Genomic DNA, 23,318 nt, shown 5'->3' with positions numbered 1-23,318 from the left:
GTTTACCCCAGGAAACCTTCTGTTTTTGGGAAGAGCTCATTCTGACAAATCCAAAATGGGTAAGTACGTCTTTCGACTCCTCACGTTACTTTACGTGAAGAGGGGCAGTATTTTTTTGCCTACATGGGGGCCGATTGGTTGGACGCCGCACAGGTGGGGCCCGCATACGGCAACCGCACGCCTTTGTCGCGTAGACATGTTCGGGATACAAGAAGACTTGAAAAGGTTAGCGCCCAACGTGGGGCTCGAACCCACGACCCTGAGATTAAGAGTCTCATGCTCTACCGACTGAGCTAGCCGGGCAACTGACCGCCGCATGCCACAGGGTCAGCATACCCCTCTTTTCGACGCCGTCTAGCTCGACGGCTAGGGCTTGAGCCAAACTTACTTGTTGCCCATTGTTTTCATTACGAAATATCTATGTGTTTTTTTTTAATTTTATTTCTGGCACTAAAGAAGAAAAGACAAACCAGTTTCACTTTGGCACTTCCCGTCAGTTCCTGTTCCTGCTGCGAGTGGAGGAGAAGCTGGTAAAACTAATTAGCAGTCCACTGAGAAGCCTTCTGATAGCGAGCTGCCGAAAGTCTGCAGCTTTGTATTGCTACGTGACTTTCTCTGGGTCTACAGCAGTAATCCTCGCATTTAATAGAGGGCTCTCTCCTAGATAGTGATGAGCGAATCTGTCCCGTTTCGCTTCGCCGAAAAATTAGCGAATCTTTCAAAAGATTCGCGAAAGGGCAAAAATGTTGCACGGAAAAAAAAATTGTCGCCCGCGACTATTCTTTTAACGCTTGCCTATTCTTTTGACGCCCACGACTATTCTGTTAACACTCTGGACTATTCTTGTGACAATTTTTGGACGCACGACTATTCTTTTGACGCCCGCCACTATTCTTGCGACAATTTTTGGATGCGCGGTGAATTTTTTCATCCGTTTCACGAAACAATCCACCTCTGGCGAAACGCGGAAATTGCCCGCGAATCCACGCCTGCCGAAACATTTCGCCCATCACTACTCCTAGATTTTTGTGTCTATTGATATGGTGTCAACGCATTCGCTTACCTTGTGGGCCCCCAAATGCTGATGTAAGTCCAAAGGGGTGCAGCAAAGTGTGGCTTTTAGGGCCTCTTGCTGCTTTCTAATATTTTGTACAGTCTGCAATGAATGCTATTAGGTTTCATGTGTGTTAGTCAAAATCCCCATCTCCTGAGCCTTCTAGAGCACAAGGCTCTCACAAATGGCACCTCCATACTGAATGCGTGCGGCAATTCTTCAGTCTGCATACTCAATCTTACTAAACACTCTCCAAGAGGATGTTTCTGCCCGGTTTCGAACCGGGGACCTTTCGCGTGTTAGGCGAACGTGATAACCACTACACTACAGAAACTTCCTGCTGATGAGGATGAGGATGCTGCTGCTGCTGCTGCTGCCGCCTGGACTGGAGAGGCAGTGTCAAAAGCAGCTGAGAGACCTAGGAGTATTAGTAGCGAGAAGTGGGTTTTGGCTGAAGTTGATAACAGGTCATTGCTTTATCGAGATAAAGGCAAGCAGAGAGGAGGAGTTTGTTGTGCAATATCATTTCTGATAGCGTTACCCAAACGCTCTTGCTGATTTTGCTTTATTTACCATGAGAAGTTGGTTTGCTGGCAGATATGCAGCATGCACCCAAGGTTACAAAGAGATGATACAAGTTACACAGACTTGCTGTGTATTGCTCTTAATCTGTCTTCTGTATAAAGCTGGAGCACCTCAGATCTTGCATGCCGAGTAGTTTGGCAAAGACTTTCTTGCGGCCAGCTTAAAGCGAGGCCGAGGAAAGAGAAAGTTCCCTGACCGGGAATCGAACCCGGGCCGCGGCGGTGAGAGCGCCGAATCCTAACCACTAGACCACCAGGGAAGCACTTGCTGCTTTCCTTTTCATGTAACTGTGACCAAGCAATTCCAACTTACTATTATTTGTCACATGGTTGTACAACTGCATAATGGAATATGGCGTCGACCCACTGAGGAGAAAATCTCTACTGTCAGTCACATGGCTGTACAACTGTATTGCGGAACATGAAATCTAGCTACTGAGCAGAATTTCTCTACTATTAGTTACATGGTTGGGGAAGTGGATTGTGGGGTAACAAATGCCGTCGTCATTAGATGCTGAGTTTTGCAGCTCCTATTTCTGTGCCAAGACGTGTGAAAATCTCTGCAAGACGTGTGAAAATCTCTGCCTAAACCTCCTCTGTGGCAGGAAAGCTTCTGCCTGATGCGGTTAACTGTGCATATGGCAAATATATTTGCTTAGCTCAAGGGCCCAAAATACTGTCCAAATGGGTAAGAGGCAGGGTGGGTATTATTTTTGGTTATGGTTTTTTCCGGACGCAATTGATATTTTTCGATGGCATGGATATTTTCCTCTCATTTCCAAACACCGGGCTTTCCGTAATAAAATATTTTTACAAAATCTCTCTGCTACATTAACGTGCACCTCACCTTTTCAATGATGTTAAACCGCTTCAGGCGTAACCAAAAAGCATGTTTCTGCCCGGTTTCGAACCGGGGACCTTTCGCGTGTGAGGCGAACGTGATAACCACTACACTACAGAAACTACTGTGAGCGGGCCGGACGGGGGCCCCCTATCCCAATCACTAGGAAAGATGATGACAGCACTGGGAGCATGAAAAAAGCAACCCCTCTAATGAACAATGCTGTTCAGGTGCATGGTTAGACGACTCATTTGGTAGAGTTAGCGAGACCAGTTTGCCTGCCAGCAGAATTTGCACTTCATTTGCTCTTACTGCCAGACAAGATCTAGGCTTCTATATCTTATTTTATGGAGATTTCTGACTCGTACAGATCAAAAACTCCCAGCAGTACACTGCCCAACTTTTAAATCTCCACTCCATAAATCCGAATACTACACATTTCAAGGACCAACATTCTACCAACAGTAGGTTTACCCCAGGAAACCATCTGTTTTTGGGAAGAGCTCATTCTGACAAATCCAAAATGGGTAAGTACGTCTTTCGACTCCTCACGTTACTTTACGTGAAGAGGGGCAGTATTTTTTTGCCTACATGGGGGCCGATTGGTTGGACGCCGCACAGGTGGGGCCCGCATACGGCAACCGCACGCCTTTGTCGCGTAGACATGTTCGGGATACAAGAAGACTTGAAAAGGTTAGCGCCCAACGTGGGGCTCGAACCCACGACCCTGAGATTAAGAGTCTCATGCTCTACCGACTGAGCTAGCCGGGCAACTGACCGCCGCATGCCACAGGGTCAGCATACCCCTCTTTTCGACGCCGTCTAGCTCGACGGCTAGGGCTTGAGCCAAACTTACTTGTTGCCCATTGTTTTCATTACGAAATATCTATGTGTTTTTTTTTAATTTTATTTCTGGCACTAAAGAAGAAAAGACAAACCAGTTTCACTTTGGCACTTCCCGTCAGTTCCTGTTCCTGCTGCGAGTGGAGGAGAAGCTGGTAAAACTAATTAGCAGTCCACTGAGAAGCCTTCTGATAGCGAGCTGCCGAAAGTCTGCAGCTTTGTATTGCTACGTGACTTTCTCTGGGTCTACAGCAGTAATCCTCGCATTTAATAGAGGGCTCTCTCCTAGATAGTGATGAGCGAATCTGTCCCGTTTCGCTTCGCCGAAAAATTAGCGAATCTTTCAAAAGATTCGCGAAAGGGCAAAAATGTTGCACGGAAAAAAAAATTGTCGCCCGCGACTATTCTTTTAACGCTTGCCTATTCTTTTGACGCCCACGACTATTCTGTTAACACTCTGGACTATTCTTGTGACAATTTTTGGACGCACGACTATTCTTTTGACGCCCGCGACTATTCTTGCGACAATTTTTGGATGCGCGGTGAATTTTTTCATCCGTTTCACGAAACAATCCACCTCTGGCGAAACGCGGAAATTGCCCGCGAATCCACGCCTGCCGAAACATTTCGCCCATCACTACTCCTAGATTTTTGTGTCTATTGATATGGTGTCAACGCATTCGCTTACCTTGTGGGCCCCCAAATGCTGATGTAAGTCCAAAGGGGTGCAGCAAAGTGTGGCTTTTAGGGCCTCTTGCTGCTTTCTAATATTTTGTACAGTCTGCAATGAATGCTATTAGGTTTCATGTGTGTTAGTCAAAATCCCCATCTCCTGAGCCTTCTAGAGCACAAGGCTCTCACAAATGGCACCTCCATACTGAATGCGTGCGGCAATTCTTCAGTCTGCATACTCAATCTTACTAAACACTCTCCAAGAGGATGTTTCTGCCCGGTTTCGAACCGGGGACCTTTCGCGTGTTAGGCGAACGTGATAACCACTACACTACAGAAACTTCCTGCTGATGAGGATGGATGCTGCTGCTGCTGCTGCTGCTGCCGCCTGGACTGGAGAGGCAGTGTCAAAAGCAGCTGAGAGACCTAGGAGTATTAGTAGCGAGAAGTGGGTTTTGGCTGAAGTTGATAACAGGTCATTGCTTTATCGAGATAAAGGCAAGCAGAGAGGAGGAGTTTGTTGTGCAATATCATTTCTGATAGCGTTACCCAAACGCTCTTGCTGATTTTGCTTTATTTACCATGAGAAGTTGGTTTGCTGGCAGATATGCAGCATGCACCCAAGGTTACAAAGAGATGATACAAGTTACACAGACTTGCTGTGTATTGCTCTTAATCTGTCTTCTGTATAAAGCTGGAGCACCTCAGATCTTGCATGCCGAGTAGTTTGGCAAAGACTTTCTTGCGGCCAGCTTAAAGCGAGGCCGAGGAAAGAGAAAGTTCCCTGACCGGGAATCGAACCCGGGCCGCGGCGGTGAGAGCGCCGAATCCTAACCACTAGACCACCAGGGAAGCACTTGCTGCTTTCCTTTTCATGTAACTGTGACCAAGCAATTCCAACTTACTATTATTTGTCACATGGTTGTACAACTGCATAATGGAATATGGCGTCGACCCACTGAGGAGAAAATCTCTACTGTCAGTCACATGGCTGTACAACTGTATTGCGGAACATGAAATCTAGCTACTGAGCAGAATTTCTCTACTATTAGTTACATGGTTGGGGAAGTGGATTGTGGGGTAACAAATGCCGTCGTCATTAGATGCTGAGTTTTGCAGCTCCTATTTCTGTGCCAAGACGTGTGAAAATCTCTGCAAGACGTGTGAAAATCTCTGCCTAAACCTCCTCTGTGGCAGGAAAGCTTCTGCCTGATGCGGTTAACTGTGCATATGGCAAATATATTTGCTTAGCTCAAGGGCCCAAAATACTGTCCAAATGGGTAAGAGGCAGGGTGGGTATTATTTTTGGTTATGGTTTTTTCCGGACGCAATTGATATTTTTCGATGGCATGGATATTTTCCTCTCATTTCCAAACACCGGGCTTTCCGTAATAAAATATTTTTACAAAATCTCTCTGCTACATTAACGTGCACCTCACCTTTTCAATGATGTTAAACCGCTTCAGGCGTAACCAAAAAGCATGTTTCTGCCCGGTTTCGAACCGGGGACCTTTCGCGTGTGAGGCGAACGTGATAACCACTACACTACAGAAACTACTGTGAGCGGGCCGGACGGGGGCCCCCTATCCCAATCACTAGGAAAGATGATGACAGCACTGGGAGCATGAAAAAAGCAACCCCTCTAATGAACAATGCTGTTCAGGTGCATGGTTAGACGACTCATTTGGTAGAGTTAGCGAGACCAGTTTGCCTGCCAGCAGAATTTGCACTTCATTTGCTCTTACTGCCAGACAAGATCTAGGCTTCTATATCTTATTTTATGGAGATTTCTGACTCGTACAGATCAAAAACTCCCAGCAGTACACTGCCCAACTTTTAAATCTCCACTCCATAAATCCGAATACTACACATTTCAAGGACCAACATTCTACCAACAGTAGGTTTACCCCAGGAAACCATCTGTTTTTGGGAAGAGCTCATTCTGACAAATCCAAAATGGGTAAGTACGTCTTTCGACTCCTCACGTTACTTTACGTGAAGAGGGGCAGTATTTTTTTGCCTACATGGGGGCCGATTGGTTGGACGCCGCACAGGTGGGGCCCGCATACGGCAACCGCACGCCTTTGTCGCGTAGACATGTTCGGGATACAAGAAGACTTGAAAAGGTTAGCGCCCAACGTGGGGCTCGAACCCACGACCCTGAGATTAAGAGTCTCATGCTCTACCGACTGAGCTAGCCGGGCAACTGACCGCCGCATGCCACAGGGTCAGCATACCCCTCTTTTCGACGCCGTCTAGCTCGACGGCTAGGGCTTGAGCCAAACTTACTTGTTGCCCATTGTTTTCATTACGAAATATCTATGTGTTTTTTTTTTAATTTTATTTCTGGCACTAAAGAAGAAAAGACAAACCAGTTTCACTTTGGCACTTCCCGTCAGTTCCTGTTCCTGCTGCGAGTGGAGGAGAAGCTGGTAAAACTAATTAGCAGTCCACTGAGAAGCCTTCTGATAGCGAGCTGCCGAAAGTCTGCAGCTTTGTATTGCTACGTGACTTTCTCTGGGTCTACAGCAGTAATCCTCGCATTTAATAGAGGGCTCTCTCCTAGATAGTGATGAGCGAATCTGTCCCGTTTCGCTTCGCCGAAAAATTAGCGAATCTTTCAAAAGATTCGCGAAAGGGCAAAAATGTTGCACGGAAAAAAAAATTGTCGCCCGCGACTATTCTTTTAACGCTTGCCTATTCTTTTGACGCCCACGACTATTCTGTTAACACTCTGGACTATTCTTGTGACAATTTTTGGACGCACGACTATTCTTTTGACGCCCGCGACTATTCTTGCGACAATTTTTGGATGCGCGGTGAATTTTTTCATCCGTTTCACGAAACAATCCACCTCTGGCGAAACGCGGAAATTGCCCGCGAATCCACGCCTGCCGAAACATTTCGCCCATCACTACTCCTAGATTTTTGTGTCTATTGATATGGTGTCAACGCATTCGCTTACCTTGTGGGCCCCCAAATGCTGATGTAAGTCCAAAGGGGTGCAGCAAAGTGTGGCTTTTAGGGCCTCTTGCTGCTTTCTAATATTTTGTACAGTCTGCAATGAATGCTATTAGGTTTCATGTGTGTTAGTCAAAATCCCCATCTCCTGAGCCTTCTAGAGCACAAGGCTCTCACAAATGGCACCTCCATACTGAATGCGTGCGGCAATTCTTCAGTCTGCATACTCAATCTTACTAAACACTCTCCAAGAGGATGTTTCTGCCCGGTTTCGAACCGGGGACCTTTCGCGTGTTAGGCGAACGTGATAACCACTACACTACAGAAACTTCCTGCTGATGAGGATGAGGATGCTGCTGCTGCTGCTGCTGCCGCCTGGACTGGAGAGGCAGTGTCAAAAGCAGCTGAGAGACCTAGGAGTATTAGTAGCGAGAAGTGGGTTTTGGCTGAAGTTGATAACAGGTCATTGCTTTATCGAGATAAAGGCAAGCAGAGAGGAGGAGTTTGTTGTGCAATATCATTTCTGATAGCGTTACCCAAACGCTCTTGCTGATTTTGCTTTATTTACCATGAGAAGTTGGTTTGCTGGCAGATATGCAGCATGCACCCAAGGTTACAAAGAGATGATACAAGTTACACAGACTTGCTGTGTATTGCTCTTAATCTGTCTTCTGTATAAAGCTGGAGCACCTCAGATCTTGCATGCCGAGTAGTTTGGCAAAGACTTTCTTGCGGCCAGCTTAAAGCGAGGCCGAGGAAAGAGAAAGTTCCCTGACCGGGAATCGAACCCGGGCCGCGGCGGTGAGAGCGCCGAATCCTAACCACTAGACCACCAGGGAAGCACTTGCTGCTTTCCTTTTCATGTAACTGTGACCAAGCAATTCCAACTTACTATTATTTGTCACATGGTTGTACAACTGCATAATGGAATATGGCGTCGACCCACTGAGGAGAAAATCTCTACTGTCAGTCACATGGCTGTACAACTGTATTGCGGAACATGAAATCTAGCTACTGAGCAGAATTTCTCTACTATTAGTTACATGGTTGGGGAAGTGGATTGTGGGGTAACAAATGCCGTCGTCATTAGATGCTGAGTTTTGCAGCTCCTATTTCTGTGCCAAGACGTGTGAAAATCTCTGCAAGACGTGTGAAAATCTCTGCCTAAACCTCCTCTGTGGCAGGAAAGCTTCTGCCTGATGCGGTTAACTGTGCATATGGCAAATATATTTGCTTAGCTCAAGGGCCCAAAATACTGTCCAAATGGGTAAGAGGCAGGGTGGGTATTATTTTTGGTTATGGTTTTTTCCGGACGCAATTGATATTTTTCGATGGCATGGATATTTTCCTCTCATTTCCAAACACCGGGCTTTCCGTAATAAAATATTTTTACAAAATCTCTCTGCTACATTAACGTGCACCTCACCTTTTCAATGATGTTAAACCGCTTCAGGCGTAACCAAAAAGCATGTTTCTGCCCGGTTTCGAACCGGGGACCTTTCGCGTGTGAGGCGAACGTGATAACCACTACACTACAGAAACTACTGTGAGCGGGCCGGACGGGGGCCCCCTATCCCAATCACTAGGAAAGATGATGACAGCACTGGGAGCATGAAAAAAGCAACCCCTCTAATGAACAATGCTGTTCAGGTGCATGGTTAGACGACTCATTTGGTAGAGTTAGCGAGACCAGTTTGCCTGCCAGCAGAATTTGCACTTCATTTGCTCTTACTGCCAGACAAGATCTAGGCTTCTATATCTTATTTTATGGAGATTTCTGACTCGTACAGATCAAAAACTCCCAGCAGTACACTGCCCAACTTTTAAATCTCCACTCCATAAATCCGAATACTACACATTTCAAGGACCAACATTCTACCAACAGTAGGTTTACCCCAGGAAACCATCTGTTTTTGGGAAGAGCTCATTCTGACAAATCCAAAATGGGTAAGTACGTCTTTCGACTCCTCACGTTACTTTACGTGAAGAGGGGCAGTATTTTTTTGCCTACATGGGGGCCGATTGGTTGGACGCCGCACAGGTGGGGCCCGCATACGGCAACCGCACGCCTTTGTCGCGTAGACATGTTCGGGATACAAGAAGACTTGAAAAGGTTAGCGCCCAACGTGGGGCTCGAACCCACGACCCTGAGATTAAGAGTCTCATGCTCTACCGACTGAGCTAGCCGGGCAACTGACCGCCGCATGCCACAGGGTCAGCATACCCCTCTTTTCGACGCCGTCTAGCTCGACGGCTAGGGCTTGAGCCAAACTTACTTGTTGCCCATTGTTTTCATTACGAAATATCTATGTGTTTTTTTTTAATTTTATTTCTGGCACTAAAGAAGAAAAGACAAACCAGTTTCACTTTGGCACTTCCCGTCAGTTCCTGTTCCTGCTGCGAGTGGAGGAGAAGCTGGTAAAACTAATTAGCAGTCCACTGAGAAGCCTTCTGATAGCGAGCTGCCGAAAGTCTGCAGCTTTGTATTGCTACGTGACTTTCTCTGGGTCTACAGCAGTAATCCTCGCATTTAATAGAGGGCTCTCTCCTAGATAGTGATGAGCGAATCTGTCCCGTTTCGCTTCGCCGAAAAATTAGCGAATCTTTCAAAAGATTCGCGAAAGGGCAAAAATGTTGCACGGAAAAAAAAATTGTCGCCCGCGACTATTCTTTTAACGCTTGCCTATTCTTTTGACGCCCACGACTATTCTGTTAACACTCTGGACTATTCTTGTGACAATTTTTGGACGCACGACTATTCTTTTGACGCCCGCGACTATTCTTGCGACAATTTTTGGATGCGCGGTGAATTTTTTCATCCGTTTCACGAAACAATCCACCTCTGGCGAAACGCGGAAATTGCCCGCGAATCCACGCCTGCCGAAACATTTCGCCCATCACTACTCCTAGATTTTTGTGTCTATTGATATGGTGTCAACGCATTCGCTTACCTTGTGGGCCCCCAAATGCTGATGTAAGTCCAAAGGGGTGCAGCAAAGTGTGGCTTTTAGGGCCTCTTGCTGCTTTCTAATATTTTGTACAGTCTGCAATGAATGCTATTAGGTTTCATGTGTGTTAGTCAAAATCCCCATCTCCTGAGCCTTCTAGAGCACAAGGCTCTCACAAATGGCACCTCCATACTGAATGCGTGCGGCAATTCTTCAGTCTGCATACTCAATCTTACTAAACACTCTCCAAGAGGATGTTTCTGCCCGGTTTCGAACCGGGGACCTTTCGCGTGTTAGGCGAACGTGATAACCACTACACTACAGAAACTTCCTGCTGATGAGGATGAGGATGCTGCTGCTGCTGCTGCTGCCGCCTGGACTGGAGAGGCAGTGTCAAAAGCAGCTGAGAGACCTAGGAGTATTAGTAGCGAGAAGTGGGTTTTGGCTGAAGTTGATAACAGGTCATTGCTTTATCGAGATAAAGGCAAGCAGAGAGGAGGAGTTTGTTGTGCAATATCATTTCTGATAGCGTTACCCAAACGCTCTTGCTGATTTTGCTTTATTTACCATGAGAAGTTGGTTTGCTGGCAGATATGCAGCATGCACCCAAGGTTACAAAGAGATGATACAAGTTACACAGACTTGCTGTGTATTGCTCTTAATCTGTCTTCTGTATAAAGCTGGAGCACCTCAGATCTTGCATGCCGAGTAGTTTGGCAAAGACTTTCTTGCGGCCAGCTTAAAGCGAGGCCGAGGAAAGAGAAAGTTCCCTGACCGGGAATCGAACCCGGGCCGCGGCGGTGAGAGCGCCGAATCCTAACCACTAGACCACCAGGGAAGCACTTGCTGCTTTCCTTTTCATGTAACTGTGACCAAGCAATTCCAACTTACTATTATTTGTCACATGGTTGTACAACTGCATAATGGAATATGGCGTCGACCCACTGAGGAGAAAATCTCTACTGTCAGTCACATGGCTGTACAACTGTATTGCGGAACATGAAATCTAGCTACTGAGCAGAATTTCTCTACTATTAGTTACATGGTTGGGGAAGTGGATTGTGGGGTAACAAATGCCGTCGTCATTAGATGCTGAGTTTTGCAGCTCCTATTTCTGTGCCAAGACGTGTGAAAATCTCTGCAAGACGTGTGAAAATCTCTGCCTAAACCTCCTCTGTGGCAGGAAAGCTTCTGCCTGATGCGGTTAACTGTGCATATGGCAAATATATTTGCTTAGCTCAAGGGCCCAAAATACTGTCCAAATGGGTAAGAGGCAGGGTGGGTATTATTTTTGGTTATGGTTTTTTCCGGACGCAATTGATATTTTTCGATGGCATGGATATTTTCCTCTCATTTCCAAACACCGGGCTTTCCGTAATAAAATATTTTTACAAAATCTCTCTGCTACATTAACGTGCACCTCACCTTTTCAATGATGTTAAACCGCTTCAGGCGTAACCAAAAAGCATGTTTCTGCCCGGTTTCGAACCGGGGACCTTTCGCGTGTGAGGCGAACGTGATAACCACTACACTACAGAAACTACTGTGAGCGGGCTGGACGGGGGCCCCCTATCCCAATCACTAGGAAAGATGATGACAGCACTGGGAGCATGAAAAAAGCAACCCCTCTAATGAACAATGCTGTTCAGGTGCATGGTTAGACGACTCATTTGGTAGAGTTAGCGAGACCAGTTTGCCTGCCAGCAGAATTTGCACTTCATTTGCTCTTACTGCCAGACAAGATCTAGGCTTCTATACCTTATTTTATGGAGATTTCTGACTCGTACAGATCAAAAACTCCCAGCAGTACACTGCCCAACTTTTAAATCTCCACTCCATAAATCCGAATACTACACATTTCAAGGACCAACATTCTACCAACAGTAGGTTTACCCCAGGAAACCATCTGTTTTTGGGAAGAGCTCATTCTGACAAATCCAAAATGGGTAAGTACGTCTTTCGACTCCTCACGTTACTTTACGTGAAGAGGGGCAGTATTTTTTTGCCTACATGGGGGCCGATTGGTTGGACGCCGCACAGGTGGGGCCCGCATACGGCAACCGCACGCCTTTGTCGCGTAGACATGTTCGGGATACAAGAAGACTTGAAAAGGTTAGCGCCCAACGTGGGGCTCGAACCCACGACCCTGAGATTAAGAGTCTCATGCTCTACCGACTGAGCTAGCCGGGCAACTGACCGCCGCATGCCACAGGGTCAGCATACCCCTCTTTTCGACGCCGTCTAGCTCGACGGCTAGGGCTTGAGCCAAACTTACTTGTTGCCCATTGTTTTCATTACGAAATATCTATGTGTTTTTTTTAATTTTATTTCTGGCACTAAAGAAGAAAAGACAAACCAGTTTCACTTTGGCACTTCCCGTCAGTTCCTGTTCCTGCTGCGAGTGGAGGAGAAGCTGGTAAAACTAATTAGCAGTCCACTGAGAAGCCTTCTGATAGCGAGCTGCCGAAAGTCTGCAGCTTTGTATTGCTACGTGACTTTCTCTGGGTCTACAGCAGTAATCCTCGCATTTAATAGAGGGCTCTCTCCTAGATAGTGATGAGCGAATCTGTCCCGTTTCGCTTCGCCGAAAAATTAGCGAATCTTTCAAAAGATTCGCGAAAGGGCAAAAATGTTGCACGGAAAAAAAAATTGTCGCCCGCGACTATTCTTTTAACGTTTGCCTATTCTTTTGACGCCCACGACTATTCTGTTAACACTCTGGACTATTCTTGTGACAATTTTTGGACGCACGACTATTCTTTTGACGCCCGCGACTATTCTTGCGACAATTTTTGGATGCGCGGTGAATTTTTTCATCCGTTTCACGAAACAATCCACCTCTGGCGAAACGCGGAAATTGCCCGCGAATCCACGCCTGCCGAAACATTTCGCCCATCACTACTCCTAGATTTTTGTGTCTATTGATATGGTGTCAACGCATTCGCTTACCTTGTGGGCCCCCAAATGCTGATGTAAGTCCAAAGGGGTGCAGCAAAGTGTGGCTCTTGCTGCTTTCTAATATTTTGTACAGTCTGCAATGAATGCTATTAGGTTTCATGTGTGTTAGTCAAAATCCCCATCTCCTGAGCCTTCTAGAGCACAAGGCTCTCACAAATGGCACCTCCATACTGAATGCGTGCGGCAATTCTTCAGTCTGCATACTCAATCTTACTAAACACTCTCCAAGAGGATGTTTCTGCCCGGTTTCGAACCGGGGACCTTTCGCGTGTTAGGCGAACGTGATAACCGCTACACTACAGAAACTTCCTGCTGATGAGGATGAGGATGCTGCTGCTGCTGCTGCTGCCGCCTGGACTGGAGAGGCAGTGTCAAAAGCAGCTGAGAGACCTAGGAGTATTAGTAGCGAGAAGTGGGTTTTGGCTGAAGTTGATAACAGGTCATTGCTTTATCGAGATAAAGGCAAGCAGAGAGGAGGAGTTTGTTGTGCAATATCATTTCTGATAGCGTTACCCAAACGCTCTTGCTGATTTTGCTTTATTTACCATGAGAAGTTGGTTTGCTGGCAGATATGCAGCATGCACCCAAGGTTACAAAGAGATGATACAAGTTACACAGACTTGCTGTGTATTGCTCTTAATCTGTCTTCTGTATAAAGCTGGAGCACCTCAGATCTTGCATGCCGAGTAGTTTGGCAAAGACTTTCTTGCGGCCAGCTTAAAGCGAGGCCGAGGAAAGAGAAAGTTCCCTGACCGGGAATCGAACCTGGGCCGCGGCGGTGAGAGCGCCGAATCCTAACCACTAGACCACCAGGGAAGCACTTGCTGCTTTCCTTTTCATGTAACTGTGACCAAGCAATTCCAACTTACTATTATTTGTCACATGGTTGTACAACTGCATAATGGAATATGGCGTCGACCCACTGAGGAGAAAATCTCTACTGTCAGTCACATGGCTGTACAACTGTATTGCGGAACATGAAATCTAGCTACTGAGCAGAATTTCTCTACTATTAGTTACATGGTTGGGGAAGTGGATTGTGGGGTAACAAATGCCGTTGTCATTAGATGCTGAGTTTTGCAGCTCCTATTTCTGTGCCAAGACGTGTGAAAATCTCTGCAAGACGTGTGAAAATCTCTGCCTAAACCTCCTCTGTGGCAGGAAAGCTTCTGCCTGATGCGGTTAACTGTGCATATGGCAAATATATTTGCTTAGCTCAAGGGCCCAAAATACTGTCCAAATGGGTAAGAGGCAGGGTGGGTATTATTTTTGGTTATGGTTTTTTCCGGACGCAATTGATATTTTTCGATGGCATGGATATTTTCCTCTCATTTCCAAACACCGGGCTTTCCGTAATAAAATATTTTTACAAAATCTCTCTGCTACATTAACGTGCACCTCACCTTTTCAATGATGTTAAACCGCTTCAGGCGTAACCAAAAAGCATGTTTCTGCCCGGTTTCGAACCGGGGACCTTTCGCGTGTGAGGCGAACGTGATAACCACTACACTACAGAAACTACTGTGAGCGGGCTGGACGGGGGCCCCCTATCCCAATCACTAGGAAAGATGATGACAGCACTGGGAGCATGAAAAAAGCAACCCCTCTAATGAACAATGCTGTTCAGGTGCATGGTTAGACGACTCATTTGGTAGAGTTAGCGAGACCAGTTTGCCTGCCAGCAGAATTTGCACTTCATTTGCTCTTACTGCCAGACAAGATCTAGGCTTCTATACCTTATTTTATGGAGATTTCTGACTCGTACAGATCAAAAACTCCCAGCAGTACACTGCCCAACTTTTAAATCTCCACTCCATAAATCCGAATACTACACATTTCAAGGACCAACATTCTACCAACAGTAGGTTTACCCCAGGAAACCATCTGTTTTTGGGAAGAGCTCATTCTGACAAATCCAAAATGGGTAAGTACGTCTTTCGACTCCTCACGTTACTTTACGTGAAGAGGGGCAGTATTTTTTTGCCTACATGGGGGCCGATTGGTTGGACGCCGCACAGGTGGGGCCCGCATACGGCAACCGCACGCCTTTGTCGCGTAGACATGTTCGGGATACAAGAAGACTTGAAAAGGTTAGCGCCCAACGTGGGGCTCGAACCCACGACCCTGAGATTAAGAGTCTCATGCTCTACCGACTGAGCTAGCCGGGCAACTGACCGCCGCATGCCACAGGGTCAGCATACCCCTCTTTTCGACGCCGTCTAGCTCGACGGCTAGGGCTTGAGCCAAACTTACTTGTTGCCCATTGTTTTCATTACGAAATATCTATGTGTTTTTTTTAATTTTATTTCTGGCACTAAAGAAGAAAAGACAAACCAGTTTCACTTTGGCACTTCCCGTCAGTTCCTGTTCCTGCTGCGAGTGGAGGAGAAGCTGGTAAAACTAATTAGCAGTCCACTGAGAAGCCTTCTGATAGCGAGCTGCCGAAAGTCTGCAGCTTTGTATTGCTACGTGACTTTCTCTGGGTCTACAGCAGTAATCCTCGCATTTAATAGAGGGCTCTCTCCTAGATAGTGATGAGCGAATCTGTCCCGTTTCGCTTCGCCGAAAAATTAGGGAATCTTTCAAAAGATTCGCGAAAGGGCAAAATGTTGCACGGAAAAAAAAATTGTCGCCCGCAACTATTCTTTTAACGTTTGCCTATTCTTTTGACGCCCACGACTATTCTGTTAACACTCTGGACTATTCTTGTGACAATTTTTGGACGCACGACTATTCTTTTGACGCCCGCGACTATTCTTGCGACAATTTTTGGATGCGCGGTGAATTTTTTCATCCGTTTCACGAAACAATCCACCTCTGGCGAAACGCGGAAATTGCCCGCGAATCCACGCCTGCCGAAACATTTCGCCCATCACTACTCCTAGATTTTTGTGTCTATTGATATGGTGTCAACGCATTCGCTTACCTTGTGGGCCCCCAAATGCTGATGTAAGTCCAAAGGGGTGCAGCAAAGTGTGGCTCTTGCTGCTTTCTAATATTTTGTACAGTCTGCAATGAATGCTATTAGGTTTCATGTGTGTTAGTCAAAATCCCCATCTCCTGAGCCTTCTAGAGCACAAGGCTCTCACAAATGGCACCTCCATACTGAATGCGTGCGGCAATTCTTCAGTCTGCATACTCAATCTTACTAAACACTCTCCAAGAGGATGTTTCTGCCCGGTTCCTTGAATTAAGAGTCTCATGCTCTACCGACTGAGCTAGCCGGGCAACTGACCGCCGCATGCCACAGGGTCAGCATACCCCTCTTTTCGACGCCGTCTAGCTCGACGGCTAGGGCTTGAGCCAAACTTACTTGTTGCCCATTGTTTTCATTACGAAATATCTATGTGTTTTTTTTTAATTTTATTTCTGGCACTAAAGAAGAAAAGACAAACCAGTTTCACTTTGGCACTTCCCGTCAGTTCCTGTTCCTGCTGCGAGTGGAGGAGAAGCTGGTAAAACTAATTAGCAGTCCACTGAGAAGCCTTCTGATAGCGAGCTGCCGAAAGTCTGCAGCTTTGTATTGCTACGTGACTTTCTCTGGGTCTACAGCAGTAATCCTCGCATTTAATAGAGGGCTCTCTCCTAGATAGTGATGAGCGAATCTGTCCCGTTTCGCTTCGCCGAAAAATTAGCGAATCTTTCAAAAGATTCGCGAAAGGGCAAAAATGTTGCACGGAAAAAAAAATTGTCGCCCGCAACTATTCTTTTAACGTTTGCCTATTCTTTTGACGCCAACGACTATTCTGTTAACACTCTGGACTATTCTTGTGACAATTTTTGGACGCACGACTATTCTTTTGACGCCCGCGACTATTCTTGCGACAATTTTTGGATGCGCGGTGAATTTTTTCATCCGTTTCACGAAACAATCCACCTCTGGCGAAACGCGGAAATTGCCCGCGAATCCACGCCTGCCGAAACATTTCGCCCATCACTACTCCTAGATTTTTGTGTCTATTGATATGGTGTCAACGCATTCGCTTACCTTGTGGGCCCCCAAATGCTGATGTAAGTCCAAAGGGGTGCAGCAAAGTGTGGCTCTTGCTGCTTTCTAATATTTTGTACAGTCTGCAATGAATGCTATTAGGTTTCATGTGTGTTAGTCAAAATCCCCATCTCCTGAGCCTTCTAGAGCACAAGGCTCTCACAAATGGCACCTCCATACTGAATGCGTGCGGCAATTCTTCAGTCTGCATACTCAATCTTACTAAACACTCTCCAAGAGGATGTTTCTGCCCGGTTTCGAACCGGGGACCTTTCGCGTGTTAGGCGAACGTGATAACCGCTACACTACAGAAACTTCCTGCTGATGAGGATGAGGATGCTGCTGCTGCTGCTGCCGCCTGGACTGGAGAGGCAGTGTCAAAAGCAGCTGAGAGACCTAGGAGTATTAGTAGCGAGAAGTGGGTTTTGGCTGAAGTTGATAACAGGTCATTGCTTTATCGAGATAAAGGCAAGCAGAGAGGAGGAGTTTGTTGTGCAATATCATTTCTGATAGCGTTACCCAAACGCTCTTGCTGATTTTGCTTTATTTACCATGAGAAGTTGGTTTGCTGGCAGATATGCAGCATGCACCCAAGGTTACAAAGAGATGATACAAGTTACACAGACTTGCTGTGTATTGCTCTTAATCTGTCTTCTGTATAAAGCTGGAGCACCTCAGATCTTGCATGCCGAGTAGTTTGGCAAAGACTTTCTTGCGGCCAGCTTAAAGCGAGGCCGAGGAAAGAGAAAGTTCCCTGACCGGGAATCGAACCCGGGCCGCGGCGGTGAGAGCGCCGAATCCTAACCACTAGACCACCAGGGAAGCACTTGCTGCTTTCCTTTTCATGTAACTGTGACCAAGCAATTCCAACTTACTATTATTTGTCACATGGTTGTACAACTGCATAATGGAATATGGCGTCGACCCACTGAGGAGAAAATCTCTACTGTCAGTCACATGGCTGTACAACTGTATTGCGGAACATGAAATCTAGCTACTGAGCAGAATTTCTCTACTATTAGTTACATGGTTGGGGAAGTGGATTGTGGGGTAACAAATGCCGTCGTCATTAGATGCTGAGTTTTGCAGCTCCTATTTCTGTGCCAAGACGTGTGAAAATCTCTGCAAGACGTGTGAAAATCTCTGCCTAAACCTCCTCTGTGGCAGGAAAGCTTCTGCCTGATGCGGTTAACTGTGCATATGGCAAATATATTTGCTTAGCTCAAGGGCCCAAAATACTGTCCAAATGGGTAAGAGGCAGGGTGGGTATTATTTTTGGTTATGGTTTTTTCCGGACGCAATTGATATTTTTCGATGGCATGGATATTTTCCTCTCATTTCCAAACACCGGGCTTTCCGTAATAAAATATTTTTACAAAATCTCTCTGCTACATTAACGTGCACCTCACCTTTTCAATGATGTTAAACCGCTTCAGGCGTAACCAAAAAGCATGTTTCTGCCCGGTTTCGAACCGGGGACCTTTCGCGTGTGAGGCGAACGTGATAACCACTACACTACAGAAACTACTGTGAGCGGGCCGGACGGGGGCCCCCTATCCCAATCACTAGGAAAGATGATGACAGCACTGGGAGCATGAAAAAAGCAACCCCTCTAATGAACAATGCTGTTCAGGTGCATGGTTAGACGACTCATTTGGTAGAGTTAGCGAGACCAGTTTGCCTGCCAGCAGAATTTGCACTTCATTTGCTCTTACTGCCAGACAAGATCTAGGCTTCTATACCTTATTTTATGGAGATTTCTGACTCGTACAGATCAAAAACTCCCAGCAGTACACTGCCCAACTTTTAAATCTCCACTCCATAAATCCGAATACTACACATTTCAAGGACCAACATTCTACCAACAGTAGGTTTACCCCAGGAAACCATCTGTTTTTGGGAAGAGCTCATTCTGACAAATCCAAAATGGGTAAGTACGTCTTTCGACTCCTCACGTTACTTTACGTGAAGAGGGGCAGTATTTTTTTGCCTACATGGGGGCCGATTGGTTGGACGCCGCACAGGTGGGGCCCGCATACGGCAACCGCACGCCTTTGTCGCGTAGACATGTTCGGGATACAAGAAGACTTGAAAAGGTTAGCGCCCAACGTGGGGCTCGAACCCACGACCCTGAGATTAAGAGTCTCATGCTCTACCGACTGAGCTAGCCGGGCAACTGACCGCCGCATGCCACAGGGTCAGCATACCCCTCTTTTCGACGCCGTCTAGCTCGACGGCTAGGGCTTGAGCCAAACTTACTTGTTGCCCATTGTTTTCATTACGAAATATCTATGTGTTTTTTTTAATTTTATTTCTGGCACTAAAGAAGAAAAGACAAACCAGTTTCACTTTGGCACTTCCCGTCAGTTCCTGTTCCTGCTGCGAGTGGAGGAGAAGCTGGTAAAACTAATTAGCAGTCCACTGAGAAGCCTTCTGATAGCGAGCTGCCGAAAGTCTGCAGCTTTGTATTGCTACGTGACTTTCTCTGGGTCTACAGCAGTAATCCTCGCATTTAATAGAGGGCTCTCTCCTAGATAGTGATGAGCGAATCTGTCCCGTTTCGCTTCGCCGAAAAATTAGCGAATCTTTCAAAAGATTCGCGAAAGGGCAAAAATGTTGCACGGAAAAAAAAATTGTCGCCCGCGACTATTCTTTTAACGTTTGCCTATTCTTTTGACGCCCACGACTATTCTGTTAACACTCTGGACTATTCTTGTGACAATTTTTGGACGCACGACTATTCTTTTGACGCCCGCGACTATTCTTGCGACAATTTTTGGATGCGCGGTGAATTTTTTCATCCGTTTCACGAAACAATCCACCTCTGGCGAAACGCGGAAATTGCCCGCGAATCCACGCCTGCCGAAACATTTCGCCCATCACTACTCCTAGATTTTTGTGTCTATTGATATGGTGTCAACGCATTCGCTTACCTTGTGGGCCCCCAAATGCTGATGTAAGTCCAAAGGGGTGCAGCAAAGTGTGGCTTTTAGGGCCTCTTGCTGCTTTCTAATATTTTGTACAGTCTGCAATGAATGCTATTAGGTTTCATGTGTGTTAGTCAAAATCCCCATCTCCTGAGCCTTCTAGAGCACAAGGCTCTCACAAATGGCACCTCCATACTGAATGCGTGCGGCAATTCTTCAGTCTGCATACTCAATCTTACTAAACACTCTCCAAGAGGATGTTTCTGCCCGGTTTCGAACCGGGGACCTTTCGCGTGTTAGGCGAACGTGATAACCACTACACTACAGAAACTTCCTGCTGATGAGGATGAGGATGCTGCTGCTGCTGCTGCCGCCTGGACTGGAGAGGCAGTGTCAAAAGCAGCTGAGAGACCTAGGAGTATTAGTAGCGAGAAGTGGGTTTTGGCTGAAGTTGATAACAGGTCATTGCTTTATCGAGATAAAGGCAAGCAGAGAGGAGGAGTTTGTTGTGCAATATCATTTCTGATAGCGTTACCCAAACGCTCTTGCTGATTTTGCTTTATTTACCATGAGAAGTTGGTTTGCTGGCAGATATGCAGCATGCACCCAAGGTTACAAAGAGATGATACAAGTTACACAGACTTGCTGTGTATTGCTCTTAATCTGTCTTCTGTATAAAGCTGGAGCACCTCAGATCTTGCATGCCGAGTAGTTTGGCAAAGACTTTCTTGCGGCCAGCTTAAAGCGAGGGCCGAGGAAAGAGAAAGTTCCCTGACCGGGAATCGAACCCGGGCCGCTGCGGTGAGAGCGCCGAATCCTAACCACTAGACCACCAGGGAAGCACTTGCTGCTTTCCTTTTCATGTAACTGTGACCAAGCAATTCCAACTTACTATTATTTGTCACATGGTTGTACAACTGCATAATGGAATATGGCGTCGACCCACTGAGGAGAAAATCTCTACTGTCAGTCACATGGCTGTACAACTGTATTGCGGAACATGAAATCTAGCTACTGAGCAGAATTTCTCTACTATTAGTTACATGGTTGGGGAAGTGGATTGTGGGGTAACAAATGCCGTCGTCATTAGATGCTGAGTTTTGCAGCTCCTATTTCTGTGCCAAGACGTGTGAAAATCTCTGCAAGACGTGTGAAAATCTCTGCCTAAACCTCCTCTGTGGCAGGAAAGCTTCTGCCTGATGCGGTTAACTGTGCATATGGCAAATATATTTGCTTAGCTCAAGGGCCCAAAATACTGTCCAAATGGGTAAGAGGCAGGGTGGGTATTATTTTTGGTTATGGTTTTTTCCGGACGCAATTGATATTTTTCGATGGCATGGATATTTTCCTCTCATTTCCAAACACCGGGCTTTCCGTAATAAAATATTTTTACAAAATCTCTCTGCTACATTAACGTGCACCTCACCTTTTCAATGATGTTAAACCGCTTCAGGCGTAACCAAAAAGCATGTTTCTGCCCGGTTTCGAACCGGGGACCTTTCGCGTGTGAGGCGAACGTGATAACCACTACACTACAGAAACTACTGTGAGGGAGGACGGCCCCTATCCCAATCACTAGGAAAGATGATGACAGCACTGGGAGCATGAAAAAAGCAACCCCTCTAATGAACAATGCTGTTCAGGTGCATGGTTAGACGACTCATTTGGTAGCGTTAGCGAGACCAGTTTGCCTGCCAGCAGAATTTGCACTTCATTTGCTCTTACTGCCAGACAAGATCTAGGCTTCTATACCTTATTTATGGAGATTTCTGACTCGTACAGATCAAAAACTCCCAGCAGTACACTGCCCAACTTTTAAATCTCCACTCCATAAATCCGAATACTACACATTTCAAGGACCAACATTCTACCAACAGTAGGTTTACCCCAGGAAACCATCTGTTTTTGGGAAGAGCTCATTCTGACAAATCCAAAATGGGTAAGTACGTCTTTCAACCCTATGTAACTATGTAACTAACTATGTAACTATGTAACTATGCCGAGTAGTTTGGCAAAGACTTTCTTGCGGCCAGCTTAAAGCGAGGCCGAGGAAAGAGAAATTTCCCTAACCGGGAATCGAACCCGGGCCGCGGCGGTGAGAGCGCCGAATCCTAACCACTAGACCACCAGGGAAGCACTTGCTGTTTTCCTTTTCATGTAACTGTGACCAAGCAATTCCAACTTACTATTATTTGTCACATGGTTGTACAACTGCATAATGGAATATGGCGTCGACCCACTGAGGAGAAAATCTCTACTGTCAGTCACATGGCTGTACAACTGTATTGCGGAACATGAAATCTAGCTACTGAGCAGAATTTCTCTACTATGTAGTTACATGGTTGGGGAAGTGGATTGTGGGGTAACAAATGCCGTCGTCATTAGATGCTGAGTTTTGCAGCTCCTATTTCTGTGCCAAGACGTGTGAAAATCTCTGCAAGACGTGTGGAAATCTCTGCCTAAACCTCCTCTGTGGCAGGAAAGCTTCTGCCTGATGCGGTTAACTGTGCATATGGCAAATATATTTGCTTAGCTCAAGGGCCCAAAATACTGTCCAAATGGGTAAGAGGCAGGGTGGGTATTATTTTGGTTATGGTTTTTTCCGGACGCAATTGATATTTTTCGATGGCATGGATATTTTCCTCTCATTTCCAAACACCGGGCTTTCCGTAATAAAATATTTTTACAAAATCTCTCTGCTACATTAACGTGCACCTCACCTTTTCAATGATGTTAAACCGCTTCAGGCGTAACCAAAAAGCATGTTTCTGCCCGGTTTCGAACCGGGGACCTTTCGCGTGTGAGGCGAACGTGATAACCACTACACTACAGAAACTACTGTGAGCGGGCCGGACGGGGGGCCCCCTATCCCAATCACTAGGAAAGATGATGACAGCACTGGGAGCATGAAAAAAGCAACCCCTCTAATGAACAATGCTGTTCAGGTGCATGGTTAGACGACTCATTTGGTAGAGTTAGCGAGACCAGTTTGCCTGCCAGCAGAATTTGCACTTCATTTGCTCTTACTGCCAGACAAGATCTAGGCTTCTATACCTTATTTTATGGAGATTTCTGACTCGTACAGATCAAAAACTCCCAGCAGTACACTGCCCAACTTTTAAATCTCCACTCCATAAATCCGAATACTACACATTTCAAGGACCAACATTCTACCAACAGTAGGTTTACCCCAGGAAACCATCTGTTTTTGGGAAGAGCTCATTCTGACAAATCCAAAATGGGTAAGTACGTCTTTCGACTCCTCACGTTACTTTACGTGAAGAGGGGCAGTATTTTTTGCCTACATGGGGGCCGATTGGTTGGACGCCGCACAGGTGGGGCCCGCATACGGCAACCGCACGCCTTTGTCGCGTAGACATGTTCGGGATACAAGAAGACTTGAAAAGGTTAGCGCCCAACGTGGGGCTCGAACCCACGACCCTGAGATTAAGAGTCTCATGCTCTACCGACTGAGCTAGCCGGGCAACTGACCGCCGCATGCCACAGGGTCAGCATACCCCTCTTTTCGACGCCGTCTAGCT

General features: G+C 46.3%; 31 non-coding genes across 31 annotated transcripts; all 31 read right to left on the bottom strand.

Moving 5' to 3' along the window:
• Positions 1 to 230: 230 nt before the first annotated feature.
• trnak-cuu lies at positions 231 to 303 on the bottom strand. The gene has a single exon. It is a non-coding gene; the product is annotated as a tRNA-Lys (tRNA).
• A 1,012-nt stretch (positions 304 to 1,315) lies between these two features.
• On the bottom strand, positions 1,316 to 1,388 carry trnav-aac. Its single transcript has one exon. It is a non-coding gene; the product is annotated as a tRNA-Val (tRNA).
• A 438-nt stretch (positions 1,389 to 1,826) lies between these two features.
• On the bottom strand, positions 1,827 to 1,898 carry trnae-cuc. Its single transcript has one exon. It is a non-coding gene; the product is annotated as a tRNA-Glu (tRNA).
• Positions 1,899 to 2,528: 630 nt separating this feature from the next.
• trnav-cac lies at positions 2,529 to 2,601 on the bottom strand. The gene has a single exon. It is a non-coding gene; the product is annotated as a tRNA-Val (tRNA).
• A 576-nt stretch (positions 2,602 to 3,177) lies between these two features.
• Positions 3,178 to 3,250, bottom strand: trnak-cuu. The gene has a single exon. It is a non-coding gene; the product is annotated as a tRNA-Lys (tRNA).
• A 1,012-nt stretch (positions 3,251 to 4,262) lies between these two features.
• Positions 4,263 to 4,335, bottom strand: trnav-aac. Its single transcript has one exon. It is a non-coding gene; the product is annotated as a tRNA-Val (tRNA).
• Positions 4,336 to 4,774: 439 nt separating this feature from the next.
• trnae-cuc lies at positions 4,775 to 4,846 on the bottom strand. The gene has a single exon. It is a non-coding gene; the product is annotated as a tRNA-Glu (tRNA).
• A 630-nt stretch (positions 4,847 to 5,476) lies between these two features.
• Positions 5,477 to 5,549, bottom strand: trnav-cac. Its single transcript has one exon. It is a non-coding gene; the product is annotated as a tRNA-Val (tRNA).
• Positions 5,550 to 6,125: 576 nt separating this feature from the next.
• On the bottom strand, positions 6,126 to 6,198 carry trnak-cuu. The gene has a single exon. It is a non-coding gene; the product is annotated as a tRNA-Lys (tRNA).
• A 1,013-nt stretch (positions 6,199 to 7,211) lies between these two features.
• trnav-aac lies at positions 7,212 to 7,284 on the bottom strand. The gene has a single exon. It is a non-coding gene; the product is annotated as a tRNA-Val (tRNA).
• Positions 7,285 to 7,722: 438 nt separating this feature from the next.
• On the bottom strand, positions 7,723 to 7,794 carry trnae-cuc. The gene has a single exon. It is a non-coding gene; the product is annotated as a tRNA-Glu (tRNA).
• Positions 7,795 to 8,424: 630 nt separating this feature from the next.
• trnav-cac lies at positions 8,425 to 8,497 on the bottom strand. The gene has a single exon. It is a non-coding gene; the product is annotated as a tRNA-Val (tRNA).
• A 576-nt stretch (positions 8,498 to 9,073) lies between these two features.
• On the bottom strand, positions 9,074 to 9,146 carry trnak-cuu. Its single transcript has one exon. It is a non-coding gene; the product is annotated as a tRNA-Lys (tRNA).
• A 1,012-nt stretch (positions 9,147 to 10,158) lies between these two features.
• On the bottom strand, positions 10,159 to 10,231 carry trnav-aac. Its single transcript has one exon. It is a non-coding gene; the product is annotated as a tRNA-Val (tRNA).
• Positions 10,232 to 10,669: 438 nt separating this feature from the next.
• Positions 10,670 to 10,741, bottom strand: trnae-cuc. Its single transcript has one exon. It is a non-coding gene; the product is annotated as a tRNA-Glu (tRNA).
• Positions 10,742 to 11,371: 630 nt separating this feature from the next.
• On the bottom strand, positions 11,372 to 11,444 carry trnav-aac. Its single transcript has one exon. It is a non-coding gene; the product is annotated as a tRNA-Val (tRNA).
• Positions 11,445 to 12,020: 576 nt separating this feature from the next.
• Positions 12,021 to 12,093, bottom strand: trnak-cuu. The gene has a single exon. It is a non-coding gene; the product is annotated as a tRNA-Lys (tRNA).
• Positions 12,094 to 13,094: 1,001 nt separating this feature from the next.
• trnav-aac lies at positions 13,095 to 13,167 on the bottom strand. The gene has a single exon. It is a non-coding gene; the product is annotated as a tRNA-Val (tRNA).
• A 438-nt stretch (positions 13,168 to 13,605) lies between these two features.
• Positions 13,606 to 13,677, bottom strand: trnae-cuc. The gene has a single exon. It is a non-coding gene; the product is annotated as a tRNA-Glu (tRNA).
• A 630-nt stretch (positions 13,678 to 14,307) lies between these two features.
• trnav-cac lies at positions 14,308 to 14,380 on the bottom strand. Its single transcript has one exon. It is a non-coding gene; the product is annotated as a tRNA-Val (tRNA).
• A 576-nt stretch (positions 14,381 to 14,956) lies between these two features.
• On the bottom strand, positions 14,957 to 15,029 carry trnak-cuu. The gene has a single exon. It is a non-coding gene; the product is annotated as a tRNA-Lys (tRNA).
• A 2,062-nt stretch (positions 15,030 to 17,091) lies between these two features.
• trnav-aac lies at positions 17,092 to 17,164 on the bottom strand. The gene has a single exon. It is a non-coding gene; the product is annotated as a tRNA-Val (tRNA).
• A 435-nt stretch (positions 17,165 to 17,599) lies between these two features.
• On the bottom strand, positions 17,600 to 17,671 carry trnae-cuc. Its single transcript has one exon. It is a non-coding gene; the product is annotated as a tRNA-Glu (tRNA).
• Positions 17,672 to 18,301: 630 nt separating this feature from the next.
• Positions 18,302 to 18,374, bottom strand: trnav-cac. The gene has a single exon. It is a non-coding gene; the product is annotated as a tRNA-Val (tRNA).
• A 576-nt stretch (positions 18,375 to 18,950) lies between these two features.
• trnak-cuu lies at positions 18,951 to 19,023 on the bottom strand. Its single transcript has one exon. It is a non-coding gene; the product is annotated as a tRNA-Lys (tRNA).
• Positions 19,024 to 20,034: 1,011 nt separating this feature from the next.
• trnav-aac lies at positions 20,035 to 20,107 on the bottom strand. The gene has a single exon. It is a non-coding gene; the product is annotated as a tRNA-Val (tRNA).
• A 436-nt stretch (positions 20,108 to 20,543) lies between these two features.
• trnae-cuc lies at positions 20,544 to 20,615 on the bottom strand. The gene has a single exon. It is a non-coding gene; the product is annotated as a tRNA-Glu (tRNA).
• Positions 20,616 to 21,245: 630 nt separating this feature from the next.
• Positions 21,246 to 21,318, bottom strand: trnav-cac. Its single transcript has one exon. It is a non-coding gene; the product is annotated as a tRNA-Val (tRNA).
• A 519-nt stretch (positions 21,319 to 21,837) lies between these two features.
• On the bottom strand, positions 21,838 to 21,909 carry trnae-cuc. The gene has a single exon. It is a non-coding gene; the product is annotated as a tRNA-Glu (tRNA).
• Positions 21,910 to 22,539: 630 nt separating this feature from the next.
• trnav-cac lies at positions 22,540 to 22,612 on the bottom strand. The gene has a single exon. It is a non-coding gene; the product is annotated as a tRNA-Val (tRNA).
• A 576-nt stretch (positions 22,613 to 23,188) lies between these two features.
• On the bottom strand, positions 23,189 to 23,261 carry trnak-cuu. The gene has a single exon. It is a non-coding gene; the product is annotated as a tRNA-Lys (tRNA).
• Positions 23,262 to 23,318: the final 57 nt, after the last annotated feature.

This window comes from Xenopus tropicalis, chromosome 3, assembly GCF_000004195.4.
Source record: "Xenopus tropicalis strain Nigerian chromosome 3, UCB_Xtro_10.0, whole genome shotgun sequence".
In the NCBI taxonomy this organism is placed as follows: Eukaryota; Metazoa; Chordata; class Amphibia; order Anura; family Pipidae; genus Xenopus; species Xenopus tropicalis.
This window is presented reverse-complemented; position numbering and strand designations above follow the sequence as displayed.